Source organism: Phocoena sinus, chromosome 15 (assembly GCF_008692025.1).
Source record: "Phocoena sinus isolate mPhoSin1 chromosome 15, mPhoSin1.pri, whole genome shotgun sequence".
NCBI lineage: Eukaryota > Metazoa > Chordata > Mammalia > Artiodactyla > Phocoenidae > Phocoena > Phocoena sinus.
In genome coordinates, this window is record NC_045777.1 from 45763424 (window position 1) to 45786762 (window position 23339).

Below are 23339 nucleotides of genomic sequence, written 5' to 3' on the forward strand. Positions count from 1 at the left end.
AAGTGGACGGGGCTCAGGCCACGTCCACGCCACCCTTCCTCCACAGTCGACCCACTGTCTTCGGGCCCCTGCGAGCACAAGCTCGGGGGTCGACAGACTGGAGCTCCCCGGGCTGACTTGGTGACTTCAGTCTCCTCCCTGTAAAATGAGGAGAAGAATCACCCCAATCAGTCTGGTTCACTGAAAAGTTTGAATAAGTGAGGTCTCCCCTATGTAAAATGTCTAGGTCCACCCCTGGTCCATAGAAAGTGCAAAGCCCAGATTTCTCTTTCCTGAAAACGTGAAGTCTAGGGACGATTCATGCACGGGCAGGCACTGTCTTCATTCGAAGGATACTTTATAATGTTCGAAAACCCAGCAGTTGCTTACGCTTTGCAATTGCTTTCGCTCTCTGCTCACATCTCGAGCTGCATAAAAAGCATCATCTCTGGTGTCCCCGAGGCCTCGGGTCGTGTTCCTCGTCCACATAAAAGCCCATTCGAGAATCATTATAACCCAAGCGGCTTTCAGATGGGCGGCTTGTCACTTGTGAAGGTCCCAAAGCGGTCACGGAGAAGCGCCCCGGAGCCTTGCTTTCTTCCTCGGGCCAAAGATCCACCTGCTGTAATTAGCAAGATTGGTCCCAGACCTGACTACGTCTGTAGCCACAAGACCAAATGAAGCCCTTTGACATTCCACATGGAAAAAGCATCTCTCTGATTTTCTGCTCCCATATCTGAAAAGCCACCTTCAACGAGGTCCGTGGAAAACTGCAATTCATTAACGATTTCAACAGAAAAAGAAAATCTCAAAAGGCTTGTTGACAGCCGCGGTAGCCATGGTATAACCTTATCCTTATCTTTCATTAGGCTGCTTTTATTAGGAAAAGAAAAAAGGCGTTTGTTTTCATGGACATAACCTCACAGAATGCTTTCATACACAAGAAGCACAAGATGAAAAAAACACACTTATTGGAGGGACCCCAGCTATACTTGAAAATGCTAGGGAAATCTTCACTTTCCATGGAGAAGTCATGCTTCCCTCATTATTGGTACAAGCCAGTCTTCGGTAGCTATTGGCTAGGTTCATGCAGGGCCAGGGGTAAAAATGCCCTTAATTCGATGTATACAAACCTCTATAATAACCCACTCGAGGTAGAGGTTTAACCTCCTACGGCTCAACTGTGCTCCCAGTACAGACACAATCCGCTCCAATGTCAGTCCTTCCTTAAAGCAGAAACATTTGCAGATAATGCCGATGGATTTGAGCAACCACAGCAAACTGAACGGGCAGGGGATGAGCAGGTGTATGCCCTTGGCCTGCCGGCGGCTTCTCACCTACAGCCTGGGTGACAACGGCATCTGGGAACACAGCAGATTCATGCCCAGATGACTCTTGCCCCCTTTGGCCTGCACAATGTTTTATGTTTTGTTTGGTTTGGTTTTTAATGAACCACCTATATTTTAAAATCCTGATATTTCAGATAAATATCTGGATATCCAGCTTTCTCATGAAAAATCAGGAGCTCTGACAAAATAGAGTACCTAGGGCAGCACCAAGGGATGCCATGGGGAGCCCTAGCCCCCCAAAACCCACCCCCAAATAAACATGAAATCTCAGCCTCTAACCCCAGCCCCCCATCCCAAGCAGAAATGATGGGGCCCCAACCCAATCAGGCCTGAAGTCCCAGAGTAAGACCCAGCTGGAGTGGTAGCCAAGCCCCCTGCAGACGAGGCCACTTGAGTCTCACCAGACCTCACGTGGCCCGTCCGGCCCCTGGGGGCATTGGCTTTTGAGACCCAGGATCCAGGTGAATGGACAGACCGGAAATTATGGCAAAATACCCTCAATTCTCATTACCTGCAAATTCAGCTACTTGCTCACATTTATGTGGAATCCCAAATCACAAGGAGCAGCAGAAAACGGGAGTCTCTCAAAGTGCCCGTTCCCCACTGAGAGTGAATGTGTCCCACTCTGCCCCTTCCCGTGTGTCACAATGAAACAAGCGTCCTCCCCGTGCTCTGTTTAGGGCCACCTTTTTTCAAATGTTGTGCTTTTGGTGGCTGATTTCACTGTTTAAAAGGGCCCCTCCAGGGGCTTCCCTGGTGGCGCAGTGGTTGAGAATCCACCTGCCAATGCAGGGGAGACGGGTTCGAGCTCTGGTCTGGGAAGATCCCACATGCCGCGGAGTGGCTGGGCCCGTGAGCCACAACTACTGAGCCTGCGCATCTGGAGCCTGTGCTCCACAACAAGAGAGGCCGCGACAGTGAGAGGCCCCCGCTCGCCGCAACTAGAGAGAGCCCACGCACAGAAACGAAGACCCAACACAGCCAATAAGTAAATAAATAAATAAATAAAATTTAAAAGGGCCCCCCAGACATAGTGCTGAAGGGCCGCCTCGTGTCCTGAGCGCAGGAGGGCTGGGCCCTGCCTTCTTGAGAAAATGCAAGTTAGATAAGCTTCCTTCGGGCATGAGTCGCACTGCTGCTGGCCGTGAGTTTAATGTTAAGGAATCGACCTATGTCAAATAAGGCATCTTTAAAGAGAAACACACAAGAGGAGGTTGTGTGTTGGTCAGTTGATGAAACGTTGTGACCGGAGGTTACCAGGAGCAAAGATTCAGTACTCGTGCCCACCTTACAGAGTCTACTGTCCATCAGGGTGGCCACTAAGGGGCCTCCAGGGAAAAGTTTAGGGTGGGAGTGATTTCTCCGTGTCCAGGGGGCCAGGTTGCAGCTGATTCAAGGAAAGACTATGAGATGTGACCTGGGGCCCAGGCGTGGAGGTGCCCCTGGTCCCAGCTTGGGAGTCAACTTTGAGGCTGCCCTGCCCTTCAAGGGCGCCCATTACCCTGTGCTGCCCATGCTGGATGCATTTAGCTGTGTCTGGGTGCCTGTATGTGTTCCCTCCTTCCCACTGATGGAGTGCAAATAACTAGGTCTTTATCCACAGAGTGGTCCAGATAAGAACCCCTGGGAAGTATTCAATGTCGGGGGAAGGGAGAGGTGTGGGGTAAATGGGTTTTTATATCTTCAGGCTTTTTCAGCTTTCTCTTTTAATAAAAACACACCATTGTAAAGCAATTATACTCCAATAAAGATGTAAAAAAATTTTTTTTAATTAAAAAAAATAAAAGGTACCAACTCTGCAAATAAAACCCCTAATCTCCGTGTACCTGGCTGCAAAGACTCTTCCTTGAACTAAGCCATGCATTCTGAGCTGGAGCATACGGCGCCTGGGCTGAGCCCTGCACACCTGCAGGAGGCGCCATCCATGGCCAGTCTATGAGCAAAAGGCTGCAGCCCTGCCACCGTGGAGCAGGCTGCAACCCTGACACTTCCCGCCGCGTGGTGCCCTCCTTGGGCACTGAGAGGGACCACCCCAGGATGAGAGCCCAAGACACCCAGGCGGAAGCTTCAGGGCGCCTCCTGACCTGGCGTCAGAGGCCACGCAGCATCACCTCTGACACATTCTGTTGTGACAAACCAGCCCAGGTTCAAGGGGAGGGAAATTAGACACCACCTCTTGAAGAAAAGAGACGGATCACGTAGTAAAGGAGCTGGTAACACAGAGGTACTAACGCAGCCATCTTTGGGAAACACCATCATCCCCAAGCTCTTTTTCACAATTTTTTGAGTGATTTCACACTATTTTAAGTTTTGTGCAGAAAGTAACATTTAATTAATACATGTGTATCTTGCTATTTCACATTCCTTGCAATTCAGATGTGTAGAATCTGCCACCGTGGCATTAGGTGGCTAAGAGGATGTGGTCCTCCAGTTGGCAAAGCGAGTAAAGCCAGGACAGCCCGTGTCTCCTGAGTCCTCCCACCTGAGCCCAAATTCGGGTCCCGCCGTGGACTTTGCTGAGCCTTTTCCCCCCGCAGTGAAAGAGGGAGGTTGTAGAGAGTAAATGACATTGTACAAGATGCCCAAGGAGGTCCCTGGGGAAAGTTTCCATTCTGCAACAATTGTGTTTTCAGTAACCCCACAATCTAGGAAAACTGTCCATGGCCCAAGACAAATCCTGACGACGGAGCAGCTCCCGGGTAGTGGGAAGCCTGGTGGATGCTGGCTTCCCCTCACTCTCTCTCCTCATTTCCACCTCTTCTTAGGAGAAAAGATGCAAATGCTTGGGCTACCTGGCTTTTAATCATCAACCAAGGGCTGAAATCAGCTGGATCCCCGATTTCATCCCTTAGTTTTCCTTCAAAATTTGATGGGTCTCTTTCACTGGGGCCAGGGAGGAAGTTGGGGGAGGGAGAGGACAGAGGTACTCGGTGAAGATCTTAGAACTTCAGATGCTCGGTCTGGGCCCATAACAGTAATCTGCTTCCACGTTGTTCTAAAAACGGACATGGGATTTGCTTTAATCAGGTGTGTGTGGTAAAACACACAAACATGGAAATGACCCTCATGAGAGAAGAAGTTTAAACTCACAGGTCCCTAGAAGAAGGAGGCACAGCACGCAGGACCATGGAGGGAAGCACCAGGGAGGGTCCGGGGGCAGTGGGGTGAGAGGGCAGAGCAGGGCCCAGAGCCCTTAAAGGGCTTTTCACGGGAAGGAATGGGTGAGGCAGGGTAGGTACTTGAGGAAGCTTAGGATTGGACAGTTTGAATCGTTTCAGGGAGCTCTGGGCTATAGACGTGGTTCCCCGTTTCCCAGGACCTGGCCCTGGGGTGATTTAGGACAGGGGGAATACGGGCAGGGGTATGTGTTTGATGAGGGAGTCAGTTGGGGTGTGGGCTCTGGGCCAGTTGGCCTGTGCTCATGGGGTAGTGGTTTGCCCTTTCTAGGAATTCACTAGCCCTGGAGGGGCAGTCTCTCCAGCATCAAGGCCCCAAATGCCATAGAGAAAATACAAAAATATAGGGGGAAATTCCCTGGTGGTCCAGTGGTGAGGACTCCGCGCTTCCACTGCAGGGGGCACAGGTCCCATCCCTGGTCGGGGAACTAAGATCCTGCATGCCTTGCAGTGCAGCCAAAAATAGAAATAAAAAAATAAATAAGGAAATACAGTCAATACACGTGTTATTTTTCTTATTAACCATTTAAGATCTGCTGAGATTTGAGGATGGAATTTTTAAGAGAAAAGAGAGGCTGGGAAATGTTTCCTGGTGTGGCCACCGGCTGTAAGAACACACGTTTATTGTACATCAGGCACTGAGCTACATCCTGGGGTTACAAAGATAGACAAGGGTCCTTCCCCGCCCCACAGCTGTGGGAGGGGGACAGAGAAAAGAGCTGCGTTACAAGCAGAAGCAGCAGGTGCCGCAAGACAGGTAGGGAGCACATGCAGAGGAGCTCAAGGGCTGACACACCCACGCTGGGCTTGCCGGGGGCACCGCAGGAAGGGGACAGAGGGGGCCGAGGATATGAAGCCAGGGGAGTGCGGGGCGTGCACGGAGCACGTGACTCCTGTCAGCTGTCCGAGACCCGCTAGTGCCATCAGATGAATAGGCCGTGCCCACGGAACATGAGAGCATCACGTGACGGAGACCAGAAGACAGGGCCAGAGCCACGGCAGGAGGCCCCCTCCACGCTCATTGCCAAGAGCTAAAATCCCTCCAGAATGGCCCACCAGCTGGCTTGTGAGGCCAGGATCCGGCTGGTATGGTACAGGAGGGAGCTGGGCGGGGGAGAGCAAAGGAGAATGGGAAGATGGCAACACCCGGAGACCAGCGCTGGAGAGAGAGCAGGATGGATGCGTAAAGGGGAAAGATCCACTTTCTTCTCCAAAATCTAAGTAACGCCCCAAGGCTCATAGTGACGGGGTTGCACGTTGAGGAAGATGCAATACTCTCCCATTGCCAGAAGAGGCAGCAGAGCTCACAGATGAGCACGCAAATTTCATCTAAAAATGGGGGAGAAAAATCTGGCGCCCCTTGTCAGTGTTTGAAAAGACGTTTGGCCACAGTTCATACTTTTAAAATTCTCATGAGAATGCACATTGAGATACAAGGTTTCATTATCTGATTGGCAAATAACACAAGGCTATTTTGGTGGAGGTGACACAGACACAAATGGAGGATGGATACAGATTGGCTAAGCCTCTGCAGAAAGCAAATTGTATTCTTCTCAGCCAGTAATTTCACTACCAGGAATGAACCCTGTGTGTGTCCTCACATGTGTGCACGATGACAATTGTACAAGGCTGTTCATTGTAGCATCGATTGTGATAGCAAAGATTGGAACCAACTGAGGTGTCCATCAGGAGGGGACAGGTGAAGTAAACTACAGCACATCCACACAATGGAAGCCACGAAAAGAAACCTGTGTTTCTGCATAATAGCATAATCTCCCACTAGATCATGAAAAACAGATGCAGAACTATGTGTGTCATGTACAGTTGTTGATGGTTTTTGCAGACACATGTTTTGGCTTCTGCAGAAACGATCTCTGGAGAGATGCAGGAGGGATAGTGACCTGGGCTGGCTCCGTGGAGAATGGTGTGGCCGGAAGACAGAGGGAAGAGGGAGATTGCACTGTGGACTCTTTTGTCATTTTTTTGAATTTTGAACTAAAGTATAATTTTTTTTAATTAAAAATAAAACAAAAACTCCAGGGCCAAGAATGCAGTTATAGGTCCAGACAACACCCTACTTCCCACCCCTGACCCTTGTCCTGCCTCTTCCTTCCATTCAGAGTTTATAACCCTCCCCCTCTCAGTGCTCCCCCAATGGGCTGATTTCTAACACTCCTCAATTTTACAAGATTTTGCAGTTCAGATTCGAGCTTCTGACTCGAACACGATGTTGGAAGCATCTGGGTAACTCTCCTGCAGGAAACCTCACATGTGTGCACAAAGTTGCATGTACAAGGGATTCCCATAAAAGGGACACAAATGACAACAACGTAAATGTGCATCAGTGGGGGGGGAGTCAAACAAATCACGTTACATCCACACCCCCAAATACTAGGGGGCAGTATTTATACTTTAAAACTTATCTAGGGGCTTCCCTGGTGGCGCAGTGGTTGAGAGTCCGCCTGCCAATGCAGGGAACATGGGTTCGTGCCCCGGTCCGGGAAGATCCCACATGCCGCGGAGCGGCTGGGCCCGTGAGCCACGGCCGCTGAGCCTGCGCGTCTGGAGCCTGCGCTCCACAACGGGAGAGGCCACAGCGTGAGAGGCCCGCGTACCGCAAAAAAAAAAAAAACCTTATCTAAAGTTTTTATATCCAAAACACATGTGTATATATATAATATCTGTACATATAAACTTTTAAAAATACATAAATATAAAATTTACATAGAAACACAAGTATCTATTTTTATAAATACGTATACACATATTTCACATGTACACATATACAGTATATAGTTCTATATGTCTACATTTCTAGATACAAATAAACAAGTACATATAGTATACACATAGGTAACTTTTAAATGGATAGAACTAGTGTGGAAATGTCCCCTGAGGTGTAGCAGAATTGGAACTAGGGACAAAAATGCCGGGCAGCATGGACTTTTTACTCTATAAATATGCATAGGCTGAAATTTTACTTGTGTGTCGGGGTGCGTATGTGTGAAAATATACATAAAATAAAATTCACCTTCTTCACCACCTTTAAGCGTACAGCTCGGTGGCATTAAGGACACTCATACCGTTGTGCAACCGTTACGCCCATCCACCTCCAGAACTTTTTCTTCTTCTCAAACTGAAACCCATCAAAGAATGACTCCCCATTTCCCCTTCCCTCAGCCCCTGGCAACCACCCTTCTACCCTCTGTCTCTGACTCAGTACTCGAGGTGTCTCCTATGAGAGGAATCCTACAGTATTTGTGTGTGCGTCAGCCTGATTTCACTTGTGGAGGTTTGTAAACAATAAGAATCTACCTCTGGGTACCTGACATGATGCATCTCGGCCACTAGAGGACACTAGAGATCGCGAAATGTGTCCCAGGTTTATTCGGGGAGGGGGAAGTGGCTCCCTCACCTCTTTCTCTAGTGGGGCATTTGCACGTTCCGGGAGGGGGAACTAAACCTGAGCTCTTAGGGAGGGCTGGGCTTGGCGGGCAGCCTGAGGCCTTCCCCCCCGCCACCGCTTCCCCGACTGCAGGGGGTTCGGGGAGGATGGGAGGCATTTTTTTCCAGCCAGGACCACAGCTTCACCCCGGTGGGTTCCACGCGGTGCTGCCCCAGCGCAGAGAGCAGAGCTGGCAACTGAGTACATTTCCATGAGCGAATCCTCCTTCCTTCATTCAAGGGGGACCCTGAGAAATTGGGGGGGGCATTTGTGGCTGTTCAATGCTAGTGGAGAGAACACCTGGCCTTTGGGTGGGGAGAGGCCAGAGATTAGAAGTGACCAAGATTCAGCCTGAAATGCATGTGTGTGAACAACCGATTTCTAATTCCCCACCCTAGACCCTAACTGTGTCTGACACAGGCGCATAAGAGGTTATCACCAGGTTAATATGTGCTGAGTTAGGCAGAATCCAGCTACAAGGTGAGTCCGGAATTTTACCAAGAGTTTTGCACCGGGTTGGAAAACCATGGCCGGATGACCAGGCAGCTGGTGGAGTCTGAGTGACCCACAGCACACTCCAGGCTTGGTCTGGATTTGGGGCTGTGACAGTCACAGCCTGACAAGACAAACACCTGACCACTTCATTGTGTCAAATATATACATATATATAAATTTATCAAAGGTTACTTTTTTACTTCCTTTTATTTCTCCTTCATATTACAGAAAGAATATTATTTTTAATGATATGTGTGAATAGATTATACTATCTATGAATTTCATTTCAAGACAGTAAAGACACTTTTTAAAATATTTGTGGTCCCCTACCCCAGCTTTACATTAGAATCATCTGAGGAGATTTTTAAAAGTGACATCAATGGGAATTCCCCAGTGCTCCAGTGGTTAGGACTCTGCGCTTCCACTGCAGGGGCCACGGGTTCGATCCCTGGTCGGGGAAGTAAGATCCCGTAAGCAGTGAGGCATGGCCCCAAAAAATGTTTTAATAAAATAAAAAATAAATTAAAATGACATCAATGACGCGGTCCACCCCAGACCAACTGAATCAGAGTTTGCCTGGGTGGGATCCAGCACCAATATTTTTTTAAAAGCTCCCCAAGGTGATTCTGATGTACCATGAGGGTTGAGAACGCTGCCATTCCCCAGTGGTCTCCCCTGGCCCAGTGACTCTCCACCTAGGTTCCCACCGAATCGTCAGGGAAGCTTTAAAAATGCTGATGCTGGGACCCCACAGCAGAGGTTCTGCTGTAATTGGTCTGGGATGCAGCCAGAGTACGGGGATTTTTTTTTTTTTAAGGTCCCCAGCTGATTGACATGTAGCCAATTTGAGAGCCATTCTGTACATTCACCTTCTAGAACCAAAAATTAACACCCCCTCACTCAGTGCTCCGCGCAGAATGGTGGGCAGACCAGCCACTTCAGCTTGGCCGTGTTAGAAATTTTAAATCTGGGACCCCACCCCAGACAACGGAATCTGAATCTCCGGGCTACGGTCCAGGCATCTGTATTTTAAAACCCCCTCCATGTAGTACTTTTGCATGCTAAAATTTGAGAACCACTTTCCTAATTCTTACACAAACACAAATTCATCTGAATCATGGCCTGAATTTTTAAACTTTCTGCAGAATTCTTGCTAGTTGAAGATTTGTTCTCTAGCCACTGCTTTTCATTCCCATACCAAACCCCATTTCCCATAAAACCATCTGCACAACGTGTACCAAAGAATCAGAGCCACAGAAGGCAGAAAAATGAGGCATCGGTGCAAAGATTTCCAGGAGGACCGGAGGAATCCATGGGCCCCCTGAGGCACTGCAAAACTCAGCTGTGAGTGGGAGAAATGACCTGATGTGGGGAAGGGTTTGACCTCAGGTCACCTTCATTCAGCTTCCAGTTTGCCAGGGTCTTCAGCAGATCCTTCACTTTCCTGCCCCTGCTTCCTGGTAACCCCAGCAGCAGCAGGAAACTTTGTGAAAGACAGGAGTAATGGCAACAGATCTTTGTGTGCAGCCTTTGGCCCTTGTAAAGAAATGCAACCAAGGATCCTGTGTTAAGAGAAGCAAGCCATATTCATTCATTCCCTAAAGGAAATGGTCCTTACTTATGACTGCCCCTTTGTCCCCAAAGAGCTCAATATTAGGGTCCAACTGCCCCCGAGCAGACATAGCTGCTTCCGTTTACTCTTGCCCAACTGGCACCAAGGGATGCTCAGTGGTGGTTCCAGAAACATCAGCCTCGGTTTCACTTCAGCAGGGGCAAGTCAGCCATCTGCGGGAACAGCTCTGAATCCTCGCTCCAGATGCATGCAATGCCATACCCAATTTTGCTCCCATTCTATCCCCAGGACCCAGCGTCATGTTTGGTCCACAAGGTGCTCAATAAATGCTTGAGTGGATAATTGATTTATTAACATATGATCATAAAAATCATTACCATTTATTGGACTCCTAGTGTATACCCAGCTGAGGGCTCACTGCTTCACATATGGTTGTTTCGTTTAACCCTCCTGACATCTTCAGCAGGTAGAGGGACTGTCAGCAAATATGACAGATAAGGACTTTGAGAGCTCAGAGAAGTCAAGAGAGTAGCACAGAGTTGCACAGCCTGTCAGCAGGGCCATGACTCACACTGAAGACAGTCAGACTCCAAAGTCTGTTTTGGCAAAGGTTTTGTAATGTAATTTTGTAGTTTATTATGTACTTTTTGTGAAACTGTCACTTATGTGATTTTTATCTGATTGTAATTTTGTAATTGTAAATTTTTGTAATTATGTAATTATAATTAAAATTTTTAATTTAAATTTTTGTAATTATGTAATTTACAAAATTATAATTTTGTAAAATTTAATGTAATTTGGGGGATGGCCTTTTTTATGCAATGAGGCTGCCCATGTATACTTTCTATATAACACTAAGTGAGAAATAACCCCAATCTTTTAGAATCTCTTCTGGAAAATGGAAGAGAGTATATTCTTTCACTCATCTTATGAGGCTGACACAGACTTGATACCAAAATTCATAGTAGAAGGAAGAAAAATCACACATCAATGTTATACATGAATGTAGGTGCAGAGCTCCAAAGCAAAATAAAAACTATCTGAATCCAGTGATATAAAATAGGAAGATTTCTCATTACTGAATTTAGTGTACCTCAAGAATGCTAAGTTGGTTTAATGTTAGAAAATCAATGTAATTCATCACATAAAGAAGATAAAGCAAAAAAAAATCATGTGATTATTTCATAGATGCAAAAAAGGTGCTTGATAAAGTGTAACGTTCATTTATCATTTAAAATAAACACTATCAACGAACTAAAAGAAAATAAGGTGATTTATTAATGTGATAAAGTGTACCTACAATAAACCTTCAGCAAACATCAAACTTAGTAATGAAACATTAAACGCTTTTCTTAAGAACTCAGGATGAAACCCAAAGTGCCCACAATAACTATTTCCCTTCAACATTTGCCATAGAGGTTTTAGCCAACAAGTGAGACAAGAAAAATATATACAAGGCATAAGGATTTAAAAGAAAGGAGCAAAATTATGGTTATTTTGCAGATAATGTGATTGTGTACATAGAAAACTGAAAGAATCTGTGAGATTAAAAGTGATAAGAGTTTCACAACGTTGCTCATTGCAAAATCAATATACAAAATCAATTGCAGGGCTTCCCTGGTGGCGCAGTGGTTGAGAGTCCACCTGCCGATGCAGGGGACATGGGTTCGTGCCCCGGTCCGGGAAGATCCCACATGCCGCGGAGCGGCTGGGCCCGTGAGCCATGGCCGCTGAGCCTGCGCGTCCGGAGCCTGTGCTCCGCAACGGGAGAGGCCACAACAGTGAGAGGCCCGCGTACCGTGAAAAAAAAAAAAAAAAATTGCATTTCTCTACCAGTATGAACAGCTAGACTACGAAATTAAGAGAAAAAGACACCATTTACATCTGCATCCAAAAAAAAAGGAAAAAAAATCAAGTACCTAGAAGTAAATCTAACACAAGGTTTCAAGACCTCCTCTATGCAGAAAACTGTAGAAGTTTATTGACAGAAATTAAAGAATACCTAAATAAATGGAGAGCAACATCATATTCATGGATTGCAAGACTCAATAGCATGAAAATACCAATCCTACCCTAAACTGGTGTTTTAAAATCCCAACAAGCAGATTCTAAAATTGATACAAAAATAAAAGGACCAACAAGAGACAAAAAAAGAGGAAAAAGGAGAGTGGATTTGCTCTACCCAATATCGACTTAAATAGTACTATAGTAATTAAAGCAACAAAGTCTTGGTTCAAGGATGGAAAAACAGATTAATGGAATAGGACAAAATGTACTTAAAGAGACCCAGATATATATGGACACTTGATCTATGACAAAGGTAAAGTTGAAAGGCAATGGGGAAAGGACAATCTTTAAAATATGTGTGGCTTGGACAATTGAGCATCCAAAAAAATATATATGAAATTGGACTCTTCCCTTACACCACCCACAAAATTCAATTCCAGGTGAGTTCTATGAGAAAAGCAAAACATGAAAGACAAAAAATAATAATAAAGCTTTCAGAAGGTATCATAGGAGACTATCTCCTGGAGTATAGAAAGATTTCTTAAGACACACACACACAAAAATACTAATCATAAGGGGAAAAACTAATAAACTTGACTACATTAAAAAATAAGAATTCTATCCATCAAAAGACACCATTAAGAGAATTAAAAGGTAAGTCACAGAGTGCGAGAAAATATTGGGGGTACCTAAAACTGACAGAGAGCTCAAACTACATAAAGAATGCCTACATCAGTACGAAAGACAGGAAATCCCATAGAAAAATGGACCAAAAAAACACCTTGAATGTATACTTCACAAATGGAATCCAAATAGCCAAAAGACATATGAGAGATGCCCAAACCCTACTAGTAATCAAGGAAATACAATTTAATATCATGTTTGTATTAGGCAAAAACTAAAACAATCCGAATGTCTGTGAACTATAAATAAATAAATTAAGGTACAGTCATGCAATAGAATACTAGGCAAACAATAAAAATAAATGAACCATTATCACAACACAATAATACGGACGAATCAAAAATTAAAAACCAGACGCAGGATGACACAATGTACGGTTCCATTTACGGAAAGATCAAAACCAGGCAAAAGGAACTGCATGTTTAGAAATTAATACTTAGTTGCTAAAACTATGAATAAAAGCCAAGAAATGATTGCAGTAGGAGTCAGGTGAGTGGTTACCTAGGGAGTGTTTGTCAGGAAGGTGAATGCAGGTTCTTAGAGGGGCTGTTCTATGATATTATCTACATAGGTGTGGTGATTACCTAGGAGTTTCACTTTTCTGTGTGTTACATTTCATAATAAAACTGTTTTCAAAAACAGAAAAAGGCAGCGATGAATATTCTTGTGCCTGTCTCCTGGTGTGACGTGTAAGCACCTCTTTAGGGCATATATTGGGAGTGGAATTGCTGGGCCATTGCAGAGTTCATATTTCCAAGATGGCACCCAGTGATTTCCCAAAGTGGCTGCACCACTGTTAATACCCACCAAGCAGTGTTTGACACGCTCAGCAAATCACACCTTCACCAGCACTTCATATCAGACTTCCATTTTGCTGCTCCCAGGAATACAGAACGGTACCTCATTGTCATCTAAAAGATGTCGTTTCATTGCATCTCACTGATCACAAATGACCTGGAGAATCTTTTCTTGTATTTCTTCACCTTTTATTTATTCAATCTTTGCTCATGTAGGTGGGACTATTTTGGGGTTGTATAAGAGAGTTTTTCCTACCCTGAGGTTAGACATCTTATAATTTCTTTGAAAAGTGTTCTTTTTACTGTTCTCATTTTTATCTCATCTATCTAGAATTAAGTTCAAGTAGGTTATGAAATAGGGATCTAATTTCTTTTTTTTTTTTCTATATGGACAAACAATCGGTACAGCACCATTTGTTGAATAACCCATACTTGCCCCAGGGATCTGTCATATGTCAAGTTTCTATATAATGATGGGTCTGTTTCTGGACTCTGTTCTCTTCTGTTGATCTATTTGCCTGTCCTTGTGCCAATTATCACACTGATTAATTACTGTGGCTTTGTGATAACTCCTGCTATCTGGTAGATCAAGTTCCCCAATACTATTCTTTTCTAGGAGCATCTACCTTCTATTTTTTTTTTTTTTTTTGGCATGTGGGATCTTCATTCCCCGATCAGGGATGGAACCCGTGGCCCCTGCAGTGGAAGCACGGAGTCTTAATCACTGGACCTCCAGGGAATTCCCTTTGTGGCTCATGGGCAGCCATTGTGGAAATGCTTCTGGATTCTTTTAGATGGGGGATCTGAGTCTTCTAGAAGAACAAATTATAGCTATCTTGAAGCCCCTCATAGGTGATTTGATCCTCACACTTGAAGCCCTGTGGGTCAGTGATACACCAAGGGCAGGGCAGGGGAGCCTTATCTGTGGAAAACTGATGGAAAGTCCTCTCCTTTTCATATCACCGTGGCCCAGCGGCTCTAAACAACATCCAGAATAAATTACTCCTCTCTGAAAACAAAAAATCTCTGTTGATCAAAGTCCTCAACAATGACTGTGATTACTGATGAGTTTTAATTACCTATGTGTCTGTAAGCTTCTAATTGGCCCATTTTTATTACTTAGCCTCTAATAAACATTACGTTCTCCATGGAAGTTGATCCAGAGAATTCTCAGTTACACCGTTGGCTCCCGGCCCACGTGGGCTCAGCTGCAGGCTGTTTCTGACTCAGGAGTTCTCCAGCTCAGGGTGGCTGGAGCTCACTGTGCCTGAAGGTGCAATCCAGTCTCCAGCGCCTAGGGTACCATGTATTCAAACGTCAACAGTAGATTCCAGATCAGCCATCACCATCTCGGCGCAGTGCTTAGAAAAGCAAAGAAGCAAAGCTCGAGTTATTTCAGCTGCTCATCCACGTGACCACTTGGAGTTTTTATTTGTGTTTAAAAGTCAAAACAATGAACAGAAGGCAAACTACAATGAGGACTTATTTTGGTTTGGAAAGTGCACAACTGAGTTCAAATCTGAAAAATCATACTAACGTGAATGATAGCTTTAAAGTTGAAATTTGTTCTTATGCTTTAACTATTTGTTTTAGAACTAAAGAAAAAAATCAAGAAAATATCAATAACGACTAGTTCTGCCTATTCTCTGATGATCACTGAGAAGAGCAATTTTGTCTTTTAGAAGAACACGTGTCACAACCTGATACAACAGATATATCCAGAGGCAGATGGTAGCTCTAAGGTAATCGTTCCTCCCATTTCCACAGGAGCACTCTGATGGGGAGAGTTGAAGACTTGGGGACCCCACAGTCCAGGCCAGACCTGCACGCTTTCCCAGGACCCTCCAGGGTCCATGCAGTGCTCTCCCACTGTCTGGACAGAGAGCCGGACTGGTCCCCACCCTGTGGGCGTGTCCAGCCCAGACCGGGGGCACGGGCAGTGCTTGTCTTCCAGTACAGTGTTTTGCTCCAGTGAACTCAGGGGGAAGTAACTTATATAAACACTGACCGCGGCTAAAATGCCTCGGAGTACAGACAGGAGGTCAGAGTCCAACAGGATGCAAGGTGAGATGCAGTCGGCTGGAAACCACAGCAGAGCCTGGGTGTCTGTGCTGTGTCTGGTCCTCAGACCCTGGAGGACCCTGTCTTTCCTCCACAGCGTTGTCCCCTATCTGTAGCGGTCATGGTCACGCCCTGCCCACATCCTCTGGGCTCTCATATCCACACAGCAAGGCTGCTCTCTGTAAATGCCTGCGGCTCTCCTCCCCCAAGAGATGCTCCTCCATGGGAGCCCCCTCTCCCTGCCCACAGGCAGAGTCCTGCCCAGAATCAGTCGTCAACCTGGAATATTGAGACTGGTGGTTAGACGCCGAGCTCTCGCTGTTCTGACCCGCCGCTGTCCCCCAGCAGAGCCTCTCCATCACGTGCCCTCAGCACTGCCCTCCCTCGGCGCCATCCTCCTGTTCCTTGCCTAGCATCACCTCCGAACCAAGCCACCTGTGCTCTGTCCCATGTCTCAGGACCTGCTTCTGTGCATTTCCACATGAAGGCGGTATTAACACATCTTTGTTCACTCAGTGGCTAGAGCCCCCTGCCTCGCAGTTACTCAGTAGAGTTCACACCAGACCGACCAGCAGCTGCGTGGGACTGTTCTCACCCAATCCTTGTCTGTGGCTCTGTATCGCTTAAACCAACATGGAGTGGAAGCACTCCCTTGGGCTGGATTTCTCACTGAACCTCTAACCTGGGGAAGCACTGACCTAATTTGGGGGGGGGTGCTGTAGAGATGGCCATACTTTGCCTTTGACCCCCGAATCCTTGCCTTGGGAGGTAGAAAGTCCAGGGTGTAGACGTCTCTACGAACCTGAGCTATGGGGTGGGAAAAAAAATCACATCTTATCTCCAGCTGATCCCACACGGTCCCTGGGAACATTCGTCCTCAAGGCGTTTGTGGGTATTTGAAAAGCATTACCTTACAATCAGTTCCTTTTACCACAGACCTTCTCAGAGCCTTTAATGCGCTGCTGTGGTGTTCCCTGCGAGGAGCATCATTAATGCAGCACTTTTACAAAGCAATCAACAGCTTCCCCCCACACACACTGCTTTTAAAATTCAAAACACTCGTCACTACTGTGCAGGTTCGTGTTCTGTGGACGGTAGGTGGGGAAAGGTTACACATGACATTTACATCAGGGTGTCTCTTTGGCACCTGAAATTGAGCACAGCATCGTTCCTGGGGCCCCTGCACCCCATATCAGCATGTCAAAGTCTCCCACACCCCACCCAAACCTTCAACGCTGGTCAGTGACCACCTCCAGGTTCAAATGGCTGCTCCCTCCAGAGCCCTTTAAGTCTTTTCTTCCTTTTTGAGAAAACACACCCTGGAGAGCCCTCCTGTGGCTCCAATCTGGGCTGCCCCAGCCCCTGCCTGGTTTCCTGACCTCCAGTCTCTGTCCCAAACCAATGCCTGCACATCACAGCTTGTCACGCTCCTGCTTCTGGAGCCGACTTCCCACCTGAATTAAGTCAAATCTAAACCTCCTTTTTCTGGATGCCGTCGACTCATCCTCTGTCCTCCCTGCACCTCAGTCCCAGCCAGCTCACAACATCATTTCCTCCTTTCTTCCACATGAAACCCCTCCTCCAAATACACTTTTGCAATGTTCCACAAAGTTAGGCCCTCCAGAAACAACAGAGAGTCTGCAATCTGACACTAAACCATCATATGACCCATTTGGTTTGGGTGTTTTAGTGATTGTCTCCACCCCCATTCACTAGTCCCCTTGCAGCCATGATCCATCTCTCTGTTTGGGGTTTAAAGGTGATAGCTCTGAGATCTTTCCCTTTGCACAGATAAGGAAACTAAAGCTTAGAGAGAGTAGTGTGTCTCCAGTACTAGGCACCCTAGTACTGGGTCTTCCATTGCAAGTGTTCTGAATCCAATCCAATGTCCTTGCTACTACACCAGGGACACCCCGTGGCACATAAGATCATTTTAGCTGACACCCAGAAGAACTTTTTCTGGTAGCTCTATTCTTATTTTAATGTGTATTAGAAAAGCAACAAGGGAATTCCCTAGTGGTCCAGTGGTTAGGACTCCACACTTCCACTGCAGTGGGCACGGGTTCCATCCCTTACAATCAGTTCCTTTTACCACAGACCTTCTTGTGGGAAATAAGATCCCACAAGCCGAGCAGTGGCCAAAAAAAGAAAAAGAAAAGAAAAGCAACAAAATTGCCAAAAATCCAATCTGTGATTTCCAGGATCCTATCGTTCAGAACAGTTCTCTAAATGTAGCACCCCACACACACCAGTAGCCTCAACATAACCTGGGAAATTGTTAGAAATGCAAATTCTAGACCCCTCCTCAGACCTGTGGGACCCTGGGGGCAGGGCACAGAAATCTGTGTTTCCACAAGACCTCCAGTTGATTCTGATGTACAGTGTGAGAACCACCGGCTATAGCAAAGTCAATAAAAAATTAAAGTCTATTAGTGAAAAATACAAAGTAAATGTAGGTGATTTGTGAAAATAGCAAAAATGTCATCGGTTGTACAGGAGTGATTGAATTTGAGGAAGTGCCTTCCTATAGCGAGAGCCTCCAGGAGTTTAAAGGTAGAAAGGCCTATCCTACCCCAAGAAGATTAATCTCACCCCAAACCTTGCAAGAGTCCCCCAGTGCCAGCAAGATGGAGGGGGGCATAGAGGGCCTTTATCACTTCGTTTGTTTGTTTGGTTTAGAATTTAAATGTTTGGACTCAGGTCACTTCCCTCTCCTTATTAGGAAAACTACAAAAAGTCCTCTCTTTTAAGATGGTCCATCCTTATCATATGATATCACTTATATGCAGAATCTAAAAAGAAATGATACAAATGAACTTATTCACAAAACAGAAAGAGACTCACAGTCTTAGAGAATGAACTTATGGTTACCAGTGGGGAAGGGTGGGGGGAAGGGATAGTGAGGCAGTTTGGGACTGAGATGTACACACTGCTATATTTAAAACGGATAACCAACAAGGACCTACTGTAGAGCACAGGGAACTCTGCTCAGTACTATGCAACAACCTAAATGGGAAAAGAATTTGAAAAAGAATAGATACATGTATATGTATACCTGAATCACTTTGCTGTACACCTGAAACTATCACAGCATTGTTAATCAACTCTACTCCAACATAAAATGAAAAGTTAAAAAAAAGATGGTCCATCCAGATGACTTGCGCTCCCCCCTCATTATACACAAAGAAACATGTTTCAGCCCCAAAGATATGAACATATGGTTTTGCTCCTTGTACTATGAATGTATAAAATGTCAATATCGGGCGTAAGATGGATGGGGGGAAAACAGAACTCCCCATCCTGTCTGTGCAGCACCTCTGTAAGCCTAAAAGTATTTCAAAGCAATGAGTTTTTTTTTAAAGAACTATTGCTGCACCTCATGTCATAATTACTAGTGAAATTTAATGCTCATTAACGGCTTATAATCTATCAGGAAAAATAGCACATGTGAGGGGACCTCCACCCCAGTCCTGTTGAACCAGATTCCCTGGACATGAAGCTTGGGAATCTTCCTTTTCACAGTTTCTCCAGGTCCGTGGTGGTGTCCTTGGGATGTGTGTGCAGCCTCCTCTGACGGCCATACATACAGAGCAGAAGTCAAGCTAAAGTACATTTCTGCGGCAGGTCTATTTTACATGGTTAAAGGATCTCTCTCGGGCTTCCCTGGTGGCGCAGTTGTTGAGAGTCCGCCTGCCGATGCAGGGGACGCAGGTTCATGCCCCAGTCTGGGAAGATCCCGCATGCCGCGGAGCGGCTGGGCCCATGAGCCATGGCCGCTGAGCCTGCGTGTCCAGAGCCTGTGCCCCGCAACGGAGAGGCCACAACAGTGAGAGGCCTGCATACCGCCAAAAAAAAAAAGGATATCTCTCTCTCTCTCTCTCTCTCTCTCTCTCTCTCACACACTCACACACACACACACACACACACACACACACACACACATATACACACACACCAGTGTTTCCTGCTGCCTCTTACCACTTCTCTCTCCCAGTCACCTAAGCCAGTCTGGGACCATTGCCTCAGCAAAGGACAGAAGCAAAGAAAGTGACATTTTCCTAGCTTTGGGGTATCAAAAGTTTGGGCCTCCAGGGAACAGAAAATGCCCTGGCAGTGGCAGTAGATTTTGGACCATCCATAAGGAAAAGCTGACATAAGGATCCCTTGGATGGGGACGGGAGGAAGATGAGTGAGAAGAGATTGACCTCCCAGGTGGGCCCCTGAGAAGGGGCCCTGAGCCCTGCCCCGGTCGGGGAGAGACCTGGGGGGCCTGGAGCAGAAGGAGGATGTGCTCCCTGGCCCAGGCGGACCCCCAGGAGGCAATGGTGCCTGTTGTTAGGTGAGTCCAGTGGACAGGCCTGAAGCAAGGCCACCAGCATGAGCCCAGGATGGCTGCAAAGAGTCTGACGACCACGCACCGTGGGGGGACAGCAGAGGGGACCCAGGTGCCCACGTGGGGCTTGGGTCAGGAGTGAGGAATGGCTAAGCATCACCCCCATGAACGATAACCGACAGGAAACAGTGACCAGGCAGGGATCGCAGCGGGCAGAAGTCTACCCACGCAGCGGCACAAACCCCATCCCACCGGCCTCAGCACCGTGCAAGCCCTGACCTTAGGAGCAAGCCTTGGGTAAGTGGGAATTCCTCAAGACTCCGAAGTTAAGCTACTGCCACCCAACAGAGTGAGGGCCCAGAATACAAAATAAATTCAGTTGCAAGGAAGACTTTCTGCTTCTTGCACACCTAACCTTGTGGATGGACTTCTTGCCTGCTGTCAGCCTTGTGTGTTTTCAGAAACACAGCTGGCCCGTGGGCTGCCTTGCTTCAGTGAGGGAGTCGAAAGCTTGTTGAGAATGGGCGTCAGGCTATGACATCGAGGGGCTGGCTAACTTCCACATGGCCCGTAACTCAGTTCAACAACTCCAGATGGTGGGCCCGGGGCCCTCAGGCCTGAGAGGCACGGGCGTGGCAGGTACAAAGGTAAGGACAGAGAGCTTATGCATCCTCGAGGCAGGAAGAACATCCCTAATGCCTGAGGTGGGGGCACTCAGCTGAGGGGGCGGGAAGACATTACAGTTTCCCCGGGGGAAGGGCAGACCCCTGGGGGAGGTGGCACTTCAGATGGACTTTGGGGGATGTAGAAGCTTCTCAGGTCAGGGTTGCAGGTGACAGGACAAGCCAAGTTCTGGCAGAAAAGAAGCTGAGAGGGTTCCTGTCAGATCTGGGAGGCAGTGGAAGACGAACCCAGATGGGGGAGCAGGGCCGGGCCCTGGGGTCTTGCTTTTGGGATGAAGAGCTTGTCGCTGTCATTGGGAGAGCAGGAAGGGCTCTGGGAAGCAAGGCTGGGCTTCTAGAAGAGCATCTTCCGTGCTTTCTGAGAATCCCCTGCCTCCGTGTCCCCCTTTCCTTCACCCCTCCCCAGAGTCCAGCCGGTTTCCAGGCCTCTCCCCCTCCCTGCCTCTGCGCCCTTCCCGCTGGGATAGACTCTGAACTGACTGGGCCTCCAGCCTTAGCCCATATCACTCCCTCGACTTTGAGGCCTGAGGACATCCGTGGGCGCCCTGTTCCCAGAGAGAAAGGAGTGAGGGTGGAAGCAGCCCTGGAGGCTGTGTATTGAATGAGTCAAGAGTAAGAAGCACCAGCCTTTTCTTAAAAAGAAAAGGCTACAAGGGTAAGAAACAGGGATACGGTCTGAACTGACAGTGACCGTTTTTCTTTTGTGTTGAAGCATGCAGTTTTGTGTAGATCTATGTATGGGTCAGCCCAAACGTCTGATTCTTTGAGGCAGATAGAGGACCTTTGTGTGGCCTCGTGTGCTGTGTCTAAGGCCAGAAGCCATCTAGTCTGTGCCAGCTTTGGTCTCCGGGGGCCAGGGATGAGTGAACTAGAGGAGAGGAGGCTTTCGCGTGATTTTTTCCATCCCGGATTGGCCGTCATTTCCAACGAGGGGCAGGAAGTAACATGACCAAGGTTTCCCCAAAACTCAGATGTCCTCTCCTTTTGCTCCTGTCTCCCGCCGCTACCCCTGTGGCCCTGGGGAGAGCTGACACTCCACACGCCATCCTTGCAGCAGGCTCTGAAAATCTCTGCTCAAGTTCAAAATCACTTGAGTACTAAGGGGCTCCTTCCCGAAATCCCTTCCTCTAAAAGGGGGAGCCCCAGGAGACAGAATAGACCACCCCGCCTCCCTCCAAGTGCACGGTCCGCTCCTGATGGCCCTGCAAGTAGGTCCCAGGCTCAGGAGTGAGCAGGGCCGCTTGTCTGCCCTGTGCTGGACCAATACCGGAGCATCTGAGCAAGTGCCCTGACGAAAGGGAGCCCGACAGGACCACTGCTGGGACCCCTGCCTCCACTTCCTGTGAAAATTCTTAGGATGTTCGCATCAAAATCAGGCCGCACTTGGCCTGAGACAAGAGGCAAGAAAAACAAATACAATGGTTCAGTTTTATTTTATTCTGTGTTCCTTGCATTTTAGAAACCGAGAAACCAGAAGGGAGAAAAGAAGCCGTTCTGGGCGCAGCTTAAACTTGAAAGATCGTCCTAGTCAAGAAACAGCCTTATTGGGGAAAATAAATAAGGGTAAAACCAAGGCAGATGAACTTAATGCGAGTGAGATGCTTTTATGGAATCAGGGGTGCTTTCATTGTTTGGCCTGAATTGCCCATATTTTTGTATTCATTGCAGACAATGAGTTCCTGTGACATTCTAGCATACATTATAGTGGGGGGGAAGAAAACCCAACCTGCTTTATTTATTCCACGTTCTGCTTTTAGACATAATGGAAATGTTAACATGCTTAACATCCGTGACCTCTCTTACAGCCTTGCTTCACTTTTTGTAGTCAGCCCGAGCCGCGGTTGAGGGCAGACCGCACTTCCAGACGCGAGATGTTGCCTGTTAATTCAGGCTCTAAAGCTGGCCTGGTACATATCCTTCACCGCGCTAACTCTTTCTGTTCATTCTTTTAAAGACTTTCACGACATATAGTCTCCATTATGATTAAAATGATCTCCACTGTCCTTCAGAAAAGAATGCAAGGCTTTTGACTACATGAACCAGTTCAAGGAAAAATCTCCCCGGAGTCCAGGACATGAAGATCACGTTGTTGAACCCTTTTATCTGCATTCAGTTTCACCGGGTTTAGAGCAGGCTCACTGCCCTGGCTGGATGGTTTTCTCTCACATTAATTGATAACGCTCTAAGTGTTTAATTTAAAGTTCACACCTAAGGTGAGAGCCGTATAAATAAACTCTTTCAGCTTCATAGGAAGCGGAGGTGGCAAAAATGCTCTTATTTTTTTAAACCCTTTACAGGACTAGAATTTGTGACAGAATGGCCATTCCATCTCAGGGGTTTTCTTATCTAAAGATGTGTATGTGAATTAAAAAAAAAGAAAAAGAAAAAAGTACTCAATCTCTACATTTAAAAAAGAAAAGGAATTTCCACTTCATAATAGGTATTCTCCTTTATGGTCGCCCTTTTCACCTATTTTTTTAAATCTCTGTACTGTAACAAACACTCCCACCACCACCCCCACAAAAGACGGAGGCCCTATTAACAGAGAAAGCATACATATTTGGCTTCTGAGAAGGCTCAGAGGATGTCCAAGGGCACCTCTCACCTCACCAAGCCCTTCACGATGACTCGAGAGAGGACCCTCGGTCTCCCTTGGGGACTCAGGAGGCACAGGTGTAGAGAAGATCGAGGAAGGTCCAAGCAGAGAATGATGCTGCTGTGTGACAGGTCCAGACCCTCACACCGTGGGAGTTCCCA